The sequence below is a fragment of the Rhynchophorus ferrugineus genome, unplaced genomic scaffold (assembly GCF_030347505.1).
Source record: "Rhynchophorus ferrugineus isolate W39M unplaced genomic scaffold, kcgeb_rfMv2 rfM2, whole genome shotgun sequence".
Taxonomy (NCBI): domain Eukaryota; kingdom Metazoa; phylum Arthropoda; class Insecta; order Coleoptera; family Curculionidae; genus Rhynchophorus; species Rhynchophorus ferrugineus.
This window is the reverse complement of record NW_027472581.1, coordinates 92,327,651-92,345,806: the sequence shown is the minus strand read 5'-3', so window position 1 is coordinate 92,345,806 and position 18,156 is coordinate 92,327,651. Positions and strand designations below refer to the sequence as shown.

General features: G+C 30.1%; 1 protein-coding gene across 2 annotated transcripts in view; it reads right to left on the bottom strand.

Annotated features, from left to right (window-relative positions):
• Positions 1 to 13,416, bottom strand: part of LOC143191674 (major facilitator superfamily domain-containing protein 6) — a 28,525-nt gene extending 15,109 nt beyond the window's left edge. The window contains exon 1 of one of the 2 annotated variants that reach the window (XM_076397023.1): positions 13,276 to 13,416. The gene's annotated coding sequence lies outside the window, so the exon portion shown is untranslated. Of the gene's footprint in view, positions 1 to 4,420; positions 4,726 to 13,275 lie in introns of those variants that run through there. The other variant, XM_076397022.1, reaches the window with a different exon arrangement.
• Positions 13,417 to 18,156: the final 4,740 nt, after the last annotated feature.

Below are 18,156 nucleotides of genomic sequence, written 5' to 3'. Positions count from 1 at the left end.
GCTGATACTAAATTAAATACACTACAGAAAAAATATGAACGTTGTATATAAAAACATAGCGGCCCGCTCCGACTTTGCACGGGCATAAAATATATATGCCTATGTCACTCAATGAAAACATGATTAAAATCGATCCAGTATTTTTGGTTCATTCATTACTGCCCTTGGCCTGCACGCATTAAATTTGGAGTAAAACAATTCCTCTTCCCCTATACTTACTATGAAGATTTCCTGCTATCTTTGGAATATCTAAATTCATACAATTTTTATTACATTACACATTTTTAAACGCAAATTTTAAATTTGTAATATCTCCGAAAATATTTGTTTAATTTACATGCTGTAAGGAACCATATTGATCTATATTAATTGCACACTGTATTTAAGGTACTTAATTCGATAAGGATTAATGCCGTATTGCTTAAAATAGCTTCGTAAATAAGCCATTTTCTCACGTAAAAAGTAAACAATAAAAATGGTTAATGTGGGTTATCCCTAAAAGATAAACATATACCATCGCGGACTTTTTTGTAGACCTTTTTATGGTGTACAATACTGTAGTACATTAATTTGATCTAACTCGTAGGGTTAGGCAGCGTTTTTGCTAATTGCTAAATAAGCCTAAAAAAATAGGTTAATTTACGACATCACGTTAGAAACCTCTAAAATTAGCAATGTTGCCTTAGTATATTATGCATGTATTATACATATAAACATTCCTCTTGAATCACTCTATCTATTGAAAAAAACCGCATCAAAATCCGTTGCGTAGTTTTAAAGATTTAAGCGCACATAGGGATATAGGGACAGAAAAGGCGACTTTGTTTTATACTATGTAGTGATAGTATATTCAAAGGTTTTTTTGTACATACGTCATCAAGATGTTTAATGTATTACCTGCCGCAATTTGTAAATTCGTTTTAGTATCAGACAATATTTTCCTTCTCATTTTATTCTAGTTAAAAAGAGACACAATGCTGTCTAATTAGTTCGAACACTTAAACTAATGAGCCTGTCATAGTCGTCCGGTTGTCAGACGTATGCAAAATTCTTGAAAGCAATAGTGGATAAGAGGTTATAACTCTAACCTATAAAATATTGCGGCTGTATAATTAACTGTAGTTTTTAGATGTACTATAATGTTAAAATAAATTATTCAGTTCAGTTCAATTATTTTATTTAGATTAAAATTTTGTTGTATGTCAAAGACAAACTGAACTAAAACTCAATGTTGATGCGGCAACATTACGACGTTTCAGGCGAATGAAGGATTTATGAGGAAAAATTCGGAGGAACTCTATTATATACCATAAGTTACCATCCATGTCTTAATTAATAACCAATATTTATGGAGTCAGAACTCTAAACTTTTAAGATGTATAACTTTTTTATTTAAGGAATTATTTCAGCAACATTTTTTGGAGTTAAATAAGAGACCTTTGAGAATAAGTCATACATCACAAGTCTCCAGTAGAGAGTTTTGATAAAAATAATAGCTATAGTGGTGGTTTCTTTACCCACACTCACAAATAATAAAATTTATGCGATGATGAAGCTCCAAACACTTAGGGCAGAAATACAGAAACGCAGATTAACAGCAAGTGTGACCTAAGATCAAAGAAAATGATTTCTCAGTTAATTATAAAGCCTTTTGAACTTATAGAAAGCAAATATGGGATCACACTTATAAAACCAACTAGTAATGCTTCCAAAATAATGTTCTTCGATTAATTGGCAATGTTTATTGCTACCTAAACGAGGAAGCACGATAACCTGGAAATCAAATGGATCTATGAAGTTATTCAATATTTCGTCAGAAAATATGAAAAAAACATACTAAATCACATACTGATGTAGTTACCTTGCAGCCGTTTTGCTTGAGAATTAATCCAACTATACATGAAAAGATGTACTCGTATTTTATTAAGCATATCTAATATGATAAATTTGAAGACTATTAACTAAATTATTTGGAAATAATTTGGAACTGAATTTAAAGCATTTTGAATTTATTCAACCTTTATCTCTTTATTGCTACACTAGGATACTCCTAAAGAATTTTACGTAGTGGAATAACGGTCTACAAAATACCCAGAAAAATAATCCCAGATGTTGAACACGAGCGGGGTGCCAGCAGCGCCAACTAGAACCCGATAACGAATAGCTGGCAACCCCGAGACGTTTATCTGGGATGTTATTGAAGTATATTTCCGATCATTCAGTAACCGACCATCGTTTGGTTTAGACGTGCCACCATCGACTGCCCAAGACTCGTCACCAGGTAACACCGCTGCCATCCGTTTTATCTATTTTATGTTTTCTATATTTTTTTATCTTGCCAATAAATAACGGTCACATAATGTAAACACCACTGTTTGATTTCGTTTTACCTCCATTCACCGAGCCATATAAGATACCCTAAAACTGAAAACTTACTACCTCTTGAATTAGCTCTTTCTTCGAAAATTCAAAACCCACTATGATCTAGAGAGAGCATTTGAACAAAAATTAACTAATTAGCAGTTCGAGATCGCATAAAATTCTAAAATTGATTAATTTTTTAAAATCTGTCCAAAAATCTGCCATGCTATTTGCTGTGAAATAACGTGATATTTAGAAGTTTTTTAAAGCGTTCAAATATGTATTATAACGATGCTACCGATTGTTTTTTTTTTTATAAATATTTGTTAGAATAGATCAATTTTGAAATAGCAGTTTGGACGCTTTTTATAATTTTAGTTTCATATATTTCATAGGTCACTAAACTCTTCTAAAAGCTTCATGTTTCGACTAATAATCAATCATCAATTAATTAAAAGTGTCATATAGTTACACAATATTACAAAATTGATACTGATGTTTATACTCTACATAGGTCACCTAATTATGCATGTAATATGTTAATTATCTATATGCTAATTCATTAATAACACAGGTTCATCAGGGTTCAACATCGATTTTTACCAAAAATGCTTTTCACAATTGTCCATATTGTATTTTACTATATATGTTTTGCTATAGTCTATTCAAAGTTTTTTTAGTAATGCGTCATGGATATTTGCGACGTCGAAACATTACAATGTTGCCGCATCAACTCTGAGTTTTAGTTCAGTTTGGCTTTGATATACAAGAAAATTCTAATCTAATATAATTTATTTTAACATTATAGTACATCTAATACATATATTATCGAATGGCTTAAAATTACAACTAAGAACACAGATATAATAGTTTGTAGGTTAGATTTGTTTTGTTTACATTGAACTCTTCTGTGTCTTTATAATAACTTACATTTATTCTGATGAGCGATATCTATTGGCGAAAATGAGAATCAATGTAAGAAACTGTTAAATAACCTAACCTAATAGTTAAATTTGATAGTATTGACATTTCTCGATATAAAATAACAGTTTTCCATATAGTGTTATTGAGTTATTCAGTGTATATAGATTCCAATATTGGAACACACAAAATTGAATGTTGGAACACACACAAATACACACTTATAATGACTCTGCTCTGCCATTTCCAGGGTTAGTCCAGGAGAGACATCCGCACCGAAGGTGTTGGAGCGCCAGAAAGAAAGAGGAAGAAAGTAGAAAATGATGGATTAGTATGTATCTACGTCACTGTCTTTTTGCTATTTGAATCGTTCGTTATCTTACAAATTAAAAGTACTATTTCTAAAATGCACAATCTCTTTCCTCTTTCTTCACTAGGATTTCTATTAAAATACATTAACTATCAGTATCAGAATACGTTGAGTTTCTGTAAAGTTTAACTTGCCGCCTGTACAGTTTAACATAGATTATATTGGACAAGTTATTGTTACTCATCATTTGAAATGTAACGAAAGGTATGTTTAATCACTTTTTTCCCGGAATATTTTGTTGGAGGGTATAACGCTATCCTATATTTTGTACAAAGCCATGAATTAACGCCAACCATATAATATTGTATGTTCGCTTGTTTACATTTAAAACCCTTTTTGGCTGCCCTTTAATAGAACTGCCGCTAGAGCCCTTTTGTTCCTATTTATTAACTTTCTTTGTGTTCACTATCAACAGTATTACAGTATTAAATATATCATTTGTATTTACGAAACGTTAAATCATATGGAAGTTATAAAAACAAAAACATCAGAACTTTTACCTCACCAATTAGAGGATTTATTTTTTTTTATTAGTAGCACTTCTCTTCGCACACTACACCACTCCTGCGGATATCAGTTGAGAAAAATCACTAACTTATGATTTGAAAAATTATTCTACAAAAATTTACCGAAACAATCTACCAAAATTAATTTACAAGGCTTGATTTTCATTATTTTTGTTATTCTTATACATGCAATACAATACAAAATAAACAAAATACAATAGCAATGATTCATTATAATTCCAAATATCTATCGATAACTTACCCATCTGATGATAAAAAATATAACATAAATTATCCACCCGCAGCCAAATCAAACACTTGTTCACATCACCGACATAACATCAAACAAGCACGATATTCGTCTAAAATAATACATTATATGCATTGTTATCCGAATGTTATAGATAAAATTTATCATATGACGCTTTATCTTTACAGCGACAAAATGAAATTGTCTATCGGGTCTTGCCACTATTAATTTATTATCAGATTTCACTTCTGTAAGTCATAACTGATAATTTTAGGTCGCAGTTATCAACTTTCCTTCACCATAAATACACTGCTATTGAGAGACGTATATTTTAAAATATATAAACATTCGGTAGTAATATGTCTGTGATAAAAATTCGAACTCGTAACACGTGAGAGCTACACAAATTGTAAGATAAAAAAAAATGCGTTACGAAGTCCCACTGGCAGGACATCAAAGTTATTGAATAGAGATGTATTGAACTTTGCGTAGAAATTATATAGCGGTATCGTTATATTTTGTGCGCTAACCTGTAGATCCAATCTTGTAATATGTGGCGTGTAAAATATAAAAACTGGAGTAATATATTTAAACAAATATTATTTAATATAAGTATTAATATATATAAAGTTGGGAAAAATATAAGTTCTTTTTTTTTGTACAATCTTAATTGAGAAATTAATCTATTACTACTTTTTTTTCTATATTTTAAAGTCTCCTTTTACCAACGAGGGTTTATCTGGACTGGACCTACTGTTTAACGTAGGCTCCGAACTACAGCCGTCGTCATTAAGCCTACCGACTGGCGAGTGACCGACTTAGAAGGCATCCGGTCCTACCCAGCCTGGTTACTGGCGTGACTGGGATCATTTTCCTTTTCGGATTTTACACTCTTGCCTAGGACAAACACAAACATTAAACAATTACAAACATACATTTATGAGCATACCTCAGCAGGGTTCAGACCTGCGACTATCGCAACAGTAGGTGGACCGTCCTGTTTCCTTTACGACTGCGCCAACCAAGCCGGTTATTACCACTTTCCATTTGCATTTAGATCAGTTCACAAGCAAGATGAGTGCGTAAGGAATACATCAGTATGTATTTGCAAAATTAAAATTATAGTAAATTAATGTTAAAAGTTAAGAACACTACACTCTACACAAGTTCGTGTGGCTTGGCTCGCTTGAATCTGCTGAATTCCTGTGCGTTGACTATTAGCTGTATTGTTTCAACCACATTGCTGTCATTTAGTTACCTTGTTTGATTCTTTAAGACGAAATCTTCGATAACTTCGTAAACTTATTTGGTAAGCATTGGTTACTAATTGAATGACTTTGTTTTGTCAGGGATGGTTTACCAGTCGGTTTGATGTTTTAGTGTAACCGCATTTGCCTCCTATAGCTCCATAGTTCTTTGAGTTTATTTGGGAGTATCTTTCGACCACACACTAGAGCTTTTTGATTCTGTATCTGATTTGCTTTGCATATTGCCTAATATAATGTATTTTTCTACTAATGGCTTTAATATTTTAGGGTAAAATGATGTGGCTTGGTGAATGGAGGTAAAACGAAATGAAACAGTGGTGTTTACATTATGTGACCGTTATTTATTGGCAATATACAAAAATGTGAAAATACAAATAATAAAACGGATGGCAGCGGAGTTACCTGAAGACGAGGCTTGGGCAGTCGATGGTGGCACGTCTTAACCAAACGAGGGTTGAGCACTGAATGACCGAAATACCCTTCAATAATATCCCAGATAAACGTCTCGGGGTTGCCGCCAGCTATTCGTTGTCGGGTTCCAGTTGGCACCCCGCCCGTGTTCAACATCTGGGATTATATTTCTGGGTATTTTGTAGACCGTTATTCTACGATGTAAAATTCGACATGCTCAAGATCGCTACAATATCATGTATTTTATAGAGTAATAAGGAGTAAACTCAATAGGAGTCTCTGAAGAAAAGTTTAGCGACGTCGAATGGTCAGATGCTGCTGTGATTGCCACTATAGTGATTTCGTCGGTCTGTTTAGATATGTATTATAGATACCCATAAAGGAAATATTTTCTTGTGAACTTGTCCAGATAACTGATGTCACATTTTAATAAATTTTAACAAATAAAATTAAATAAAAGGCAATAAAAACTTAAAAGTATATATATGAATAATGTATATAAACGTATAAAAATTTATATTATATATACCGAAAAAATGTATAAGGTATTTAATATAGGCATTTTACATTTAGCGCCTTTAATTTATTCGATTTATTTTATATCTTTTATCTTTTAGAGTTCTATCGTTTTGTTTTATTAGATTGAAAACAAATTCATCATCCTTCACTGTTATAATTCTAATAACTTTTTTAGTCCAAAAATATGTCATATACTTATCATTCATATTCTTAACATAGGAATTGTGACTATTTATCCTGACATCCATTACGTATTATACAACGAAAAGGTTTAAAATTTATAATTAAAAAATATTAGTAGCATTACTATGACGTTATTTACTAGGAATAATATAAGGCAGACGGCTTTAAGGCCTACATACAGTATAATAAAACAATCTTAGCGAAGTTACTTAGTGTGGCATTGTTGGGTTTGGCTTGCCTCTACAGAGTAAATGCTAATTATAAATTTATTACAAACAAAAAATTCACTTCACTTCTTTTTTTACATACTTTTTGAGGCACGTATATCTTTGACTTCATGATGTCTAACAGATCCAAAACAAAAATCCAAACTACCTTGGTTAAGTAGCTTTATGTCACCAAATATTGGTTTGGATAGCAAAATATATTTCTTTAAATAACTTAATTTAAGTGACTCAACAAAAATGGAAAGAGATTGGCTGGGACGTTTTGATAACCCTACCATTTGTTCCTGTCTCTGCAGTGAAGCAAAAATATGGAAAATGGTCATTGCTTAAAACGGTACACATATCATTAATTAGTGTTAGCAATTCAAATGAAAAAATTAACTTTGACAGAAAAAAATTAAACTGAAAATAAAAAATTAAAAATTTGAAAAAATTACTTCTTCTCCAACCCATTATATCTGTATATCGATATTGATTTATTATATTTTTATTTAGTACTTAAAAATGTTAAAATGATATAAATAAATTTATGATTTTTTTGAGTTTAGTATTTCAGTATACTTTTAAGCAACTAGAGTTTAGTTCAAACGGTCACACCCATACATTCTTTTAAATAATTAATTGTTAATAACCTATGTGGATTGCTCTTACATCTTATCACTGAGATAGATAATAATCAACTAGGTATCTTCCTGGCGAATTTAATTTCTGTCGAAAAAAACGTAAGATAATATACAAAAATAAATAAATATGAATCATTATTCATAATAAACAACATATCTTTTAAAATAAAGTATCGTATATATTTTGATTTTAATTATATTGTCAAAACTATGTTATATTTTAGGAAAATAATGTAACAATGTAACACAGCTGGTTCAGAAGAATTCTATTATTCATTTCAATGAATGTTCATTAGAATGAAAATATTTCATTGTGACTTTATTTTCATAGCACTGTATATTAGTCTTTCATACCGCAACATAATTAGCATTATTTATTCGCCAGTTCTCTATTTAACGTTTAAAAATAGATTATAGTTTTGTCTCTCTGAAAGTAATTTAAATATTTGCCAATCATTTTAAAATTTCCAAGTATTTTTTAGTCAAATATTTTAATTTTTGTTTGATATTTAAAATAGTTGTTAAATAACGGTCATTGATGAAATATTATTTATAAAACAATCTATTTAAGAACACTAATAGGTACTAGCATGTACTTTGATCAACCATAAGTATTATCAAATTAGATGGTTTTAAAGTTTCTCCACATAAAAAAGAAATGAATGAAAATGAATTTTCGATAAAAAAATGTGATGTAGAAACACATCAAACACTTTACGTTAAATAAATTAACTTGAACAATATCCCCTACAAAGCCATCGATAGTTCATTTTTGCAGAACACGTCACTATACTAGACTCTATTCCTTGACTCTGAATGTATTCCTGCTAAACAGAGTGTAAAGCTGTTTACAATTTGAAATAAAGGGACTTAAATATACTTAAATTCATTGGTAATTGCAAAAAGGTACTCAAGATACTGCGTCACTTGAGACAGTTCAAAATCATGTCTCGAGACTGGTTCTTGGAGCATATAAAGCTAGTCCAGTCTGAGCTCTATTCTGGCAATTGAAGATGCATCTTCCAGACACCCTATTATCTTTTGCATCCATAATATCTCTTACATTTCCATTGGGTGGAAGGGAAGAGTATCAATTGTCTGGTCTCCACTCATCTGGGCATAGAAGGTAAGAAGGAAGGCAGATATATTCCTAGTCTCCCATATTATATAGACTTATATCCCATTATTACAACCAAAATAAATAATTTTGTTCAACTGGATTTGGACTTGCTGGAGAGCTGTCAAAAATATGGTTCATTAAGCAAGATTTTTTGCTTCATTGTCTACTAAAAGTTATAAACAGGTCCTGTTAAATAGGTTAGTGATTTGATATTTGTCGGTTCTCACATTCGTATCTTATGAAGATGTTTCTCCTTTGAGTGATTATTGTGCGAAGCTTCAAATTCTATTCGAGATAGATATAGCATACTTAGAAATCTCGAACTTCTCTTTATTACAAACAACATCAATAAACTTCTCAATTATCTACATGAATGCCATTTACAATATTCTGTTTAATCCAAGTTATCTCGCATTTAATTATATTTTACAGAAACCAGACTATTTTATCTTTATAACCTTTACGCTTATATATTGATTGATTATTGTTTAATTATACAATTTGTTCTAATTAAATAAATATACGTTTAAAATTGGTAAATAACAGAAACGTGTTGAAGCCACTATAATTGAAAAAACATTACTGCAAATACAACATCGAACCTTGTCGACATCATTATTTTATAAATTGGCATCACCATTTAATTAACACAATATTATGATGGAAAATAAATGCCCGGTTAGAATGAAAACATGATCAGAACACATGCAAGCAAGTAACACATTCTAAATGTATAATAATATAGTTTTGGTACTTATTTATATATAAAAAGGGAGACGCCTATGTTATATGGAAATGTCTCTGTTACAAGAAAGACGAGTTAAACAAGTTGCATGAAAAATGCAAACTGGTTTATTGATGATGATTCTTCTTGAAGAAAACAAGAAAACATAGAATAATCGTAAAATTAATTACTATAATCAGTCCTGTGAAATTTTAGCAATTTTTAGTCTATAGACAATATTAAAAAATCCAGATACTTTATCTGATTCAAAAATTTTAAAATCATGCATCAAAAACAATACTGCCTATATGCTACAATACTATACGTACAATATTGCATACATACATTCATTTAGAAATTGTCCTAATAATATCTGAAAATACTTCTTAAATTAGGATCAATTAAGACTAATTATCAGATAATATTCTAGATATTGTAGAAAGCGTTTTAATTGTATCCGTTAACAAGTGTACCATTTAAATACTAACTGCTGTAATATAAATCCTTATCGCCATTGTACATTTGTAAAATATACGTCAAAGTAATATGCTAGTTATATATATCAGTTGATAACAGTAACAATGTTGAATATATATATATATATATATATATATATATATATATATATATCAATTGATAACAGTAACAATGTTAAACTTTTAAACATTTACCTATATATATATATATATATAGGTTATTAGTTTTATTTAATACGATTTTATACATTTAAATAAAAATTATATTTAGCGCCAATATTATTAGATTTTTATTGGTTTATAATTGCAATTTAACAGATAATTATAAGATTATTCTTTAAATGTTTTAAAAAATTGTTAAGTGATATTAAGTATGTCAAAAATAATTCATCGTTCGAGTTGGTATGTATGCATTATATAAATCACAATGTCGCCCATAGAAGAAAAAATTAAGCTCACCAGTGAAGTCTTTTGAGTTATTTAAGCAAGTATTCAAGTTTTAGCAGCCTAAAATATTAATTGACAATGATCGAAATTAAAAAAGCCTAGCAACTGTAGTGGAAAGAAAAGTGAACAACAAAATAACCGCGATAATTAGAAATACTTACCAAAACCAACAAGTTAATTTATATAATTTACATAGATGAAGTATCAAAAAAGCATTTATCTATATTAAAAATATACAACGTTCTGAAAAGGGCTGAAAAGTGTGTTAAAAAAGGATTCATTGAGTAAAAAAGTATAAACTTAAAATAAATAAAAACTAATTATTATAACGGTATATAACATAAAAAAAAGAAAAAGTAACATCTAAAGATAAAGATCGAAATATACGAATAATGGATACCCATTAAAAATATAAATACAAGCAGAGCAGAGAATAATTTAATTATATAATGAATATTATGATAAAATTTATAAAAGTGATGAAGACAATTCAAGGGTAATAGATCAGAATAGGACACCTCGGGGGTAACGAGGTTAGGAAGTGATTCTCTACAAAAAATAAATTAATTCAGATGTGATGATGGTTTCACAAATTAATTAATTAATAGACAACCTGAGATATATTACTAAAAAGATCCCTCAAATGATCAACGAGATCCAACGAAACAAAACATTTCCCTAGAAGTCATCAAACTTCTTCAAAGAACAACATATTTGATGGGCGAGATAGAAATACAATTTCTAATTAATATCACATATTGATATATAATACTTATGATATATATATCACTTAGAAAAAGGTTCCGGGCTTTCTCTGACTCTGAGCCATAAAGCAATATTGACAAGAACAGCGTTCAAAATATTTCCCTTCTTCCACATGCACCTTCTTAGGGGATTGGTCTTATTAGTTCATAACATTCTTCTCCCTATCTTATTCCAAATATATACTGATTCCAAATACTTAAACTATAAAACCGGATAAAATATCATCAACGAGATATGAATAGAAGGTCCAATTAGTTTTAGTTATACCTAAAAAGGGTACCGACTAAAATATAATGTTCAATAAATTTATCTTTTCAGCCAACTGGTGAAGTACCAGTCCATTTTTAGTATAAACTGTTAAATATATTATTAATTTCAATACAATAGCCAATTCCTAGTATAGAGAAGAGAAAAAGGACAAGTAGAGGGTGTTACAGTTTGTCTCGAGGCTGTTCAATAATGGTATAAAAGACCAGCGATGTATAGTCTATTCAAAGTTTTTTTGTGCATACGTCATCAAGATTATTAATGTATTGCCTGTCACAATTTGTAAATTTGTTTCAGAATCTGACAATATTTTCCTTCTCATTTTATTCTAATTAAAAGGAGACACTATGCAGTCTGATTACTTCGAACACGAAAATGAATGGCCTGTCAGAGTCGTCCAGTTGTCAGACGTATGCAAAATTCTTGAAAGCAATACTGATAAGAGGTTATAACTCTAACCTATAAACTATTATGACTGTATAATTTACTGTACTGTTCACTCTTTAGATGTATAATACATTATATTACATTAAAATACATGTTAAATTAAATTATATTTGATAACATTTTTGTTCAATTATTTTATTTAGATTAGAATTTTGTTATATATCAAAGCTGAACTTAATTAAAACTCAGAGTAGATGCGGCAACATTGCGACATTTTGACGTCACACATTTAGATGACGTATGTACAAAATAACGTTGATTAAACTATAAATAAAGTTTCCTTCTTGTTCTAAAGCCTTAAAAAGGCATTTTATGATATTTATAAACATAAAGAAATATCAACAAATGAAGGATTAGAGGAATTATAAACCCTATTGGCCATACTATTCTACTGTCTTTCTCGTTATTTAACTTATTAATTTGACAATTGTCAAAACCACCGAATTTAATAGTTAGGTTAGGTTGTTAACTAGTTGTTGACATTATTATATCGCGTTTTACCAATGGATGTCGCTCATCAAAATACATGTAAAGGGCTAACATCATCTGTTTAGTAGAATAAAAAAGAGGGACAGAATTATAAATATGAAAATTCTAAATCGTATATTGATACAGTTGATACACACATTTATATAGAAGATACTAATAATATAAAGGCATCACTTATATTTAAAATTTCCAACCGTATTAGATTTCGCAACAGACTTACAAATATTAGGACATTTATATGCTGGTGATATATGAATTAAGTAGCAATAATAAGCATTCAGTATTATAAGACATCTAGGCAGGATATAGGTGTAAAATTATCTTGAACATCAGGCACATGTCATAAAATACTATTTTTGAAATACAAAAATAAATTTTTATCCCAAAAATATTTCATTAACACTGGAGAGAAAATCGGATTCTACAGTTTAAGGAATCCCTTGAAATGCTGCCAAAACAAAGTGATTTTATTAAAATGTTTTCATTGTCAAACTATATCCAGATTTTCATATATCTAACTAAAATGTATATTAATAGCTTGACTGTATCAAAACTTAAAAATATCCTACCTCATAACCAATTAAGAATTAAGTAAATAATTAAATTATTCGGAATTATCTTATAAACCTTTAATAACCTCATTTCCTGTGCGTAACAGGTTATATATCTTGTAGAAATTTACTTCTTATGGCGTCATCTATACACATTCCTTTTAAGTAAATACAGAAAACTTTAAATTAACCTCAAGTCGATTTTTTTAAATACGTGACAGAATTCCACATTTTAGATATAATTATTAAGTTTACTGAAAACTGCGGGCATTATTCGTCCTAGATATACATTTTTAAAGCTACTGACTGGGACAAGCTATGACTAATATAAAACTTTGAAATATCCTTACCTTCAAGTACATCGCTATATTTTGAAATCGGTTAGCAGGTAAACAAAAATGTTCGGATTGTTGGTATTGAACTTGACACATACACACACACACACACACAAGCACACACGTACGGTTGTGGACACATCCTTTCAATTAAATGAGTAAGAGAAGGGGATATAGTAGACAAGGAGGTTTATAAACAGGATAGTGGGTATTTTAAAAATAATATGCAGCTGAGCGGCGATTAGTTAATGACGAGATAAATTAAGAGGTCCACGCTCATAATACGGACTCCAAAATTGTTAAAAACTTTTACAAACAACATTAGCTGTCGAAAATTTAAAAAAAAAACAATTAGGTTATCGAACAACTTTGAATATCTATCATATAAGTATTGTTGACTATATTTGAACACATATATTTTTAGAATGTGTTGATTCACACGGTAGTGGACATAACCTTTGGATAGATATGTTTCAAAATTTACCGTATCATTGTTTATAAATATTTATTTTTGTTAATTTTTTAAAAAAATATTTCCTTTTAGTATGTATGCCATTTGTCTTATTCCTTTTGAGTTATTTTTCTTCTTTTGGTGATGAAAATCTTTGTCTGTCCAGTTTATGCATAGATTAGCGATTCGTGACTCTTATTATGTTATATATGCAAGTCTTTTGATCATCGATATCTACCGGAAATATAAATCGTTAAATAAACTAAACTAACTTTGGCATTTAGTCTCATGGAATTATTCAGTGTAGTAAAATAACATTTTGGAGATTCATTGCTTGTTTGATTTGAATAAATATGTTGCTAAAACTTATCGACCAGTTTTAGATATGTTTCGAGATATTTAAATCTCAGTCGAAAGATTCAAAAGGATGGAAAAATTCTATCAAAAAATATTCCAGATTAATTTTCTGTTAATTTATGAATTCAAGATAACTGATACGATTTATGTTATATTCCTCAAATAGTGTTTTAATTTATAAGAACTGCCAACGTCGAGTGCCAGGCGTTTCAAGTACTAGACTCTTGCACAAACATCTAATGAAAAAATCAGTCACGTCAACCTCTTGGACTTTTTTGTGACTGGACCTATAGCTTAACGTGGAATCCGAACCACGGTTCCCGGCATTAAGCCTACCGACTGGCGAGTGACCAACTTTAGAAATCATCCCAGAAGATAGTCGGTCTTACCCAGCCAGTTATGCCCATGCCTTAGCAGGATTAGAATCCGCGACTCTCGCAACAGTGGGAGGACCGTCCTGTAGGCTTTACCACTAAGCTATCAAGCTAATCTATAGGCATCTAATATAATCTGGTTAGAAAAAACAGAGGGACATAGATAGGAAACATAGGGACATAGACATAGATGTTGATGAATCATCTGTGATGTTTTGCATGATATGGAAAAAGCCCAAAAGTAGTTAATGGGTTAGCTCAGTGGGACCATCTTTATTGACATCAAAGTGGGGTCAGCAAGATTCGATATATTACTGAGCAGTTAAAACCGAATGAACTTACTGTTTAGTGCACATGTCTACCGGCGTCAATTCAATGCAAGTCATCCATTTGCATGACTTAGAAAGGTAGTAGAAAACGAGAGAACATATTCTGATTAAAATATTTTATACTAATTATTCTTAACAAATGTCTTTTTGAACTGATTTCAAGTACCCCATAGATCACAGAAACTAATATTGATAATCAGGTGTCAGTCGCTATATTCTATGCAATCTTCTAAGTCAATTTATAAAAGTATATTATTATATTTCTTAACACTAAACATATCACTTTGAGCTTAAATTTTTACTTGCCGATATTTATACAAAACCATTGTTTTTATTTCATTTTATTTATTTCGTTATAGTACTTACTTACCTTATAAATCATATATTTGCAACAATTAAAAAAAACAATAATAGAATTATTTTCCCTTTTGCAATACAACCGTATAATTATTAATTCTATATATATGATAGCAACGCTAGAACATATTTCTTAAGCATGTAACGCGATCTTATACAAAGAAGTGTTTTTATAACAGTGTTATATTCTTAAGAAGTCTGGTTTGCCATATAGCTGGTGTTCATATACTGGTCATGGCCTGCAAGTAAATTATTAACCACCTTATTTTTGTATTATATCGATAAGCAGGTTAATATTACCTTCGGATTCGTTGTGAAACATCCACTTTCTTTAAATTTACATGGTTTTTTCATTCTCCTGATATTTAAAAAGACTAAGGATGTTAACATTTATATTATTATGTCAAATATGTTTTAAGATATCAAGTCCATAATGATATTACAATTTTAAGCAATAAATATATTTTTTAATTTATATATCGCGAATTTTCAGTTACATATATTGTTTATAGGGGGATCACCATTTTCATTTTGAGGCTATTAATTAGTGTTGGGAACTATCGACTGAAATCGACTATCGACTACTTTTTTACTATCGACTGTTTCAGTTGCTATTTTTGGTTCGACTGATTTTGCTACTATTTGCTATCGACTGTTTCAGTCGTGTACTTTTAGTTACTATTTTTGGTTGAACTAGTTTCATTCGAATGATTTCTAACGTTCTGACATTGTCGTCCTAGCCGCGACCTTAACAAAATATACCTAATTTATGCTTACATGGATTTATATGTAATATATGTAGTATATTTTTTTGGTAATTTGCTTGTAGATAACAATATATTGTATATTAATATAGCAGCATTTTGGAACGATATTTTTCAAGATTATTAATGTAATAAGGTAAAAAGATTAAAATTGTAATATTGGCAAAAATAGGTAATATTTCGATTACTCTTTCGATTTTTGTTAAAAAATATTTTCGTTCAATAATAAATAAAGCATATACTTTATTTAAAAAAGCTCTAGTAGTTATTGTGTGATCATTTTAAATTGTCATGAATTTTTTTTTCTATGGTTAGGTGCATGTTTAATTTTTATTTAGTATTTATGGTTATTGTACATCTTTAGTTTTCTTTAAGTTCTATTGTATTGTCCATATTTATTATAGTATATTATTTAAAAATAGCAATTAACATATTAAAATACGATGAAACATTTTTAGGGTATTATTCCATTCCATTGAAAAATTCAGTCCTTTTTACGGATCCACAGAACATTCAGATATAAAAGAAATAAATCTATTTCGTTTAAAATGAAATTATTAATTGCATGTTAATAGTATTCAGAAATTATTTTTCTCTTTTCTATTTTAAAGTTAGTACGTGAAGGAATAAGTACATCTCCGTCTCGCTTATACTACCGTTGGAAAATATAAGCATATAAAATTAACTGCTCCAAGAAATTATCCGTCCTTTCCTCTCTCACAATTTATACAGGAAAGGGTTCGTACATCTTCGCCTGACATCACGACTTGAACCAAACAGTTGAACCGTGCATTTGACTGAAAATACTAATTACTAAGTCGCTAGTTTTTTTGACAATCGACTGTTTTGCGACTATCGACTGTTTTCAGTCGATAGTTCCCAACGCTACTATTATTGAAAAGAGAGTAATTTATTGGCTTTATTGTTTTTCAAAACATTGTTGGAAGTGATCAGTATACATTTGCATGCGCTTGAACCGATCTTCGCGACACTTTTTCCAGTCTTGTTGAGATAGAAGACAGGATGAGCTCTGCCTGGTGATATGATACTGGTACTTTTTGTCGCCAGATATCCACAACTTAACACCCAAGTAAAAATCCCAATGAAACAGTTGATTCTTCAACCGCTAAGTTGTCTGAAAGTTTTACCAAAACCGAAAGTTGGAACCAAAACCGACAATTGGGATATGGTGAAGCAGTATTGTAAATTTTAAAAAGTGTTTGATGGGCTTCGATAGTAAAATTGTTCAAATTAAACAACAAAACAGTTGACAAAAATGGAAAAAAAGGTTCTTTGGGCACAAAATCTAATGTAATAATAGTGCCAAATAATGTAGTATATAGTTGTTTAATTTCATATAGTGTGCAGTGGCGGCACCTGATAACATTTTAAGGTGTTCTGTAATTCTTGCAAAAAAATTTACCTATTTTTTATAAATTAAGACCATCCTACATTAATAGTCCGTAGTTTAAGGTTCCAGTAGGTTGGAGCGCCGTGGGGGATCCTTCTGTTCACTATTTCGTTTAACACTTCTACTCGTTGGAGTGAATTATTAAAAAACTCGTACTTGGTTATTTGCGGAAGCAGCTTTAGAAATAATCAAAATTAATTGGTGTATATAACTGTGTACATAATGAGCCAAGGGATATTTTTTAAAATTAATGTTTGGCCGCTCATCACCGCTGCTCCATCATAGCTTTGTGTGATCAGTTGATTTATTGAATTAAAGGATTTATAACGTTTCAAAGTGTTTCTGCATCACATTTTTCAGGAATTAGGTATTTACAAAATTCAATTCAATTTATAACGTAAAAACGGTGCATGTTTCCTCATCAAATCTGAGTTTTAGTCATTTTGTCTTTAACCTATTACAAATTTCTAATCAAAATAAAATAATGAAACAAAAATGTTATCAAATATAATTTATTTTAACATCATAATACATATAAAAACAAGAGTTATTTATATAACCGCAATAGTTTATAGGTTACTAATGTTTTCAAGAATTTTTCATACGTTTGACAACCGGACGACTTGTGACATTGACGACAGCTCATCAGACAGCTTTGTGTCTCTTTTTAATTGGAATAAAATGAGAAGGAAAATATTGTCTGATTCTAAAACTAATTTACAAATTGTGACAGGCAATACCTTTAACATTTTGATAACGTATGTTCACAGCAACGTTGGTTGGACTATAGATAAGAGACATCTCATGTGGGCCATACGGCGCTGCAAATAATGTAAGAAATTTACTTGTTCGA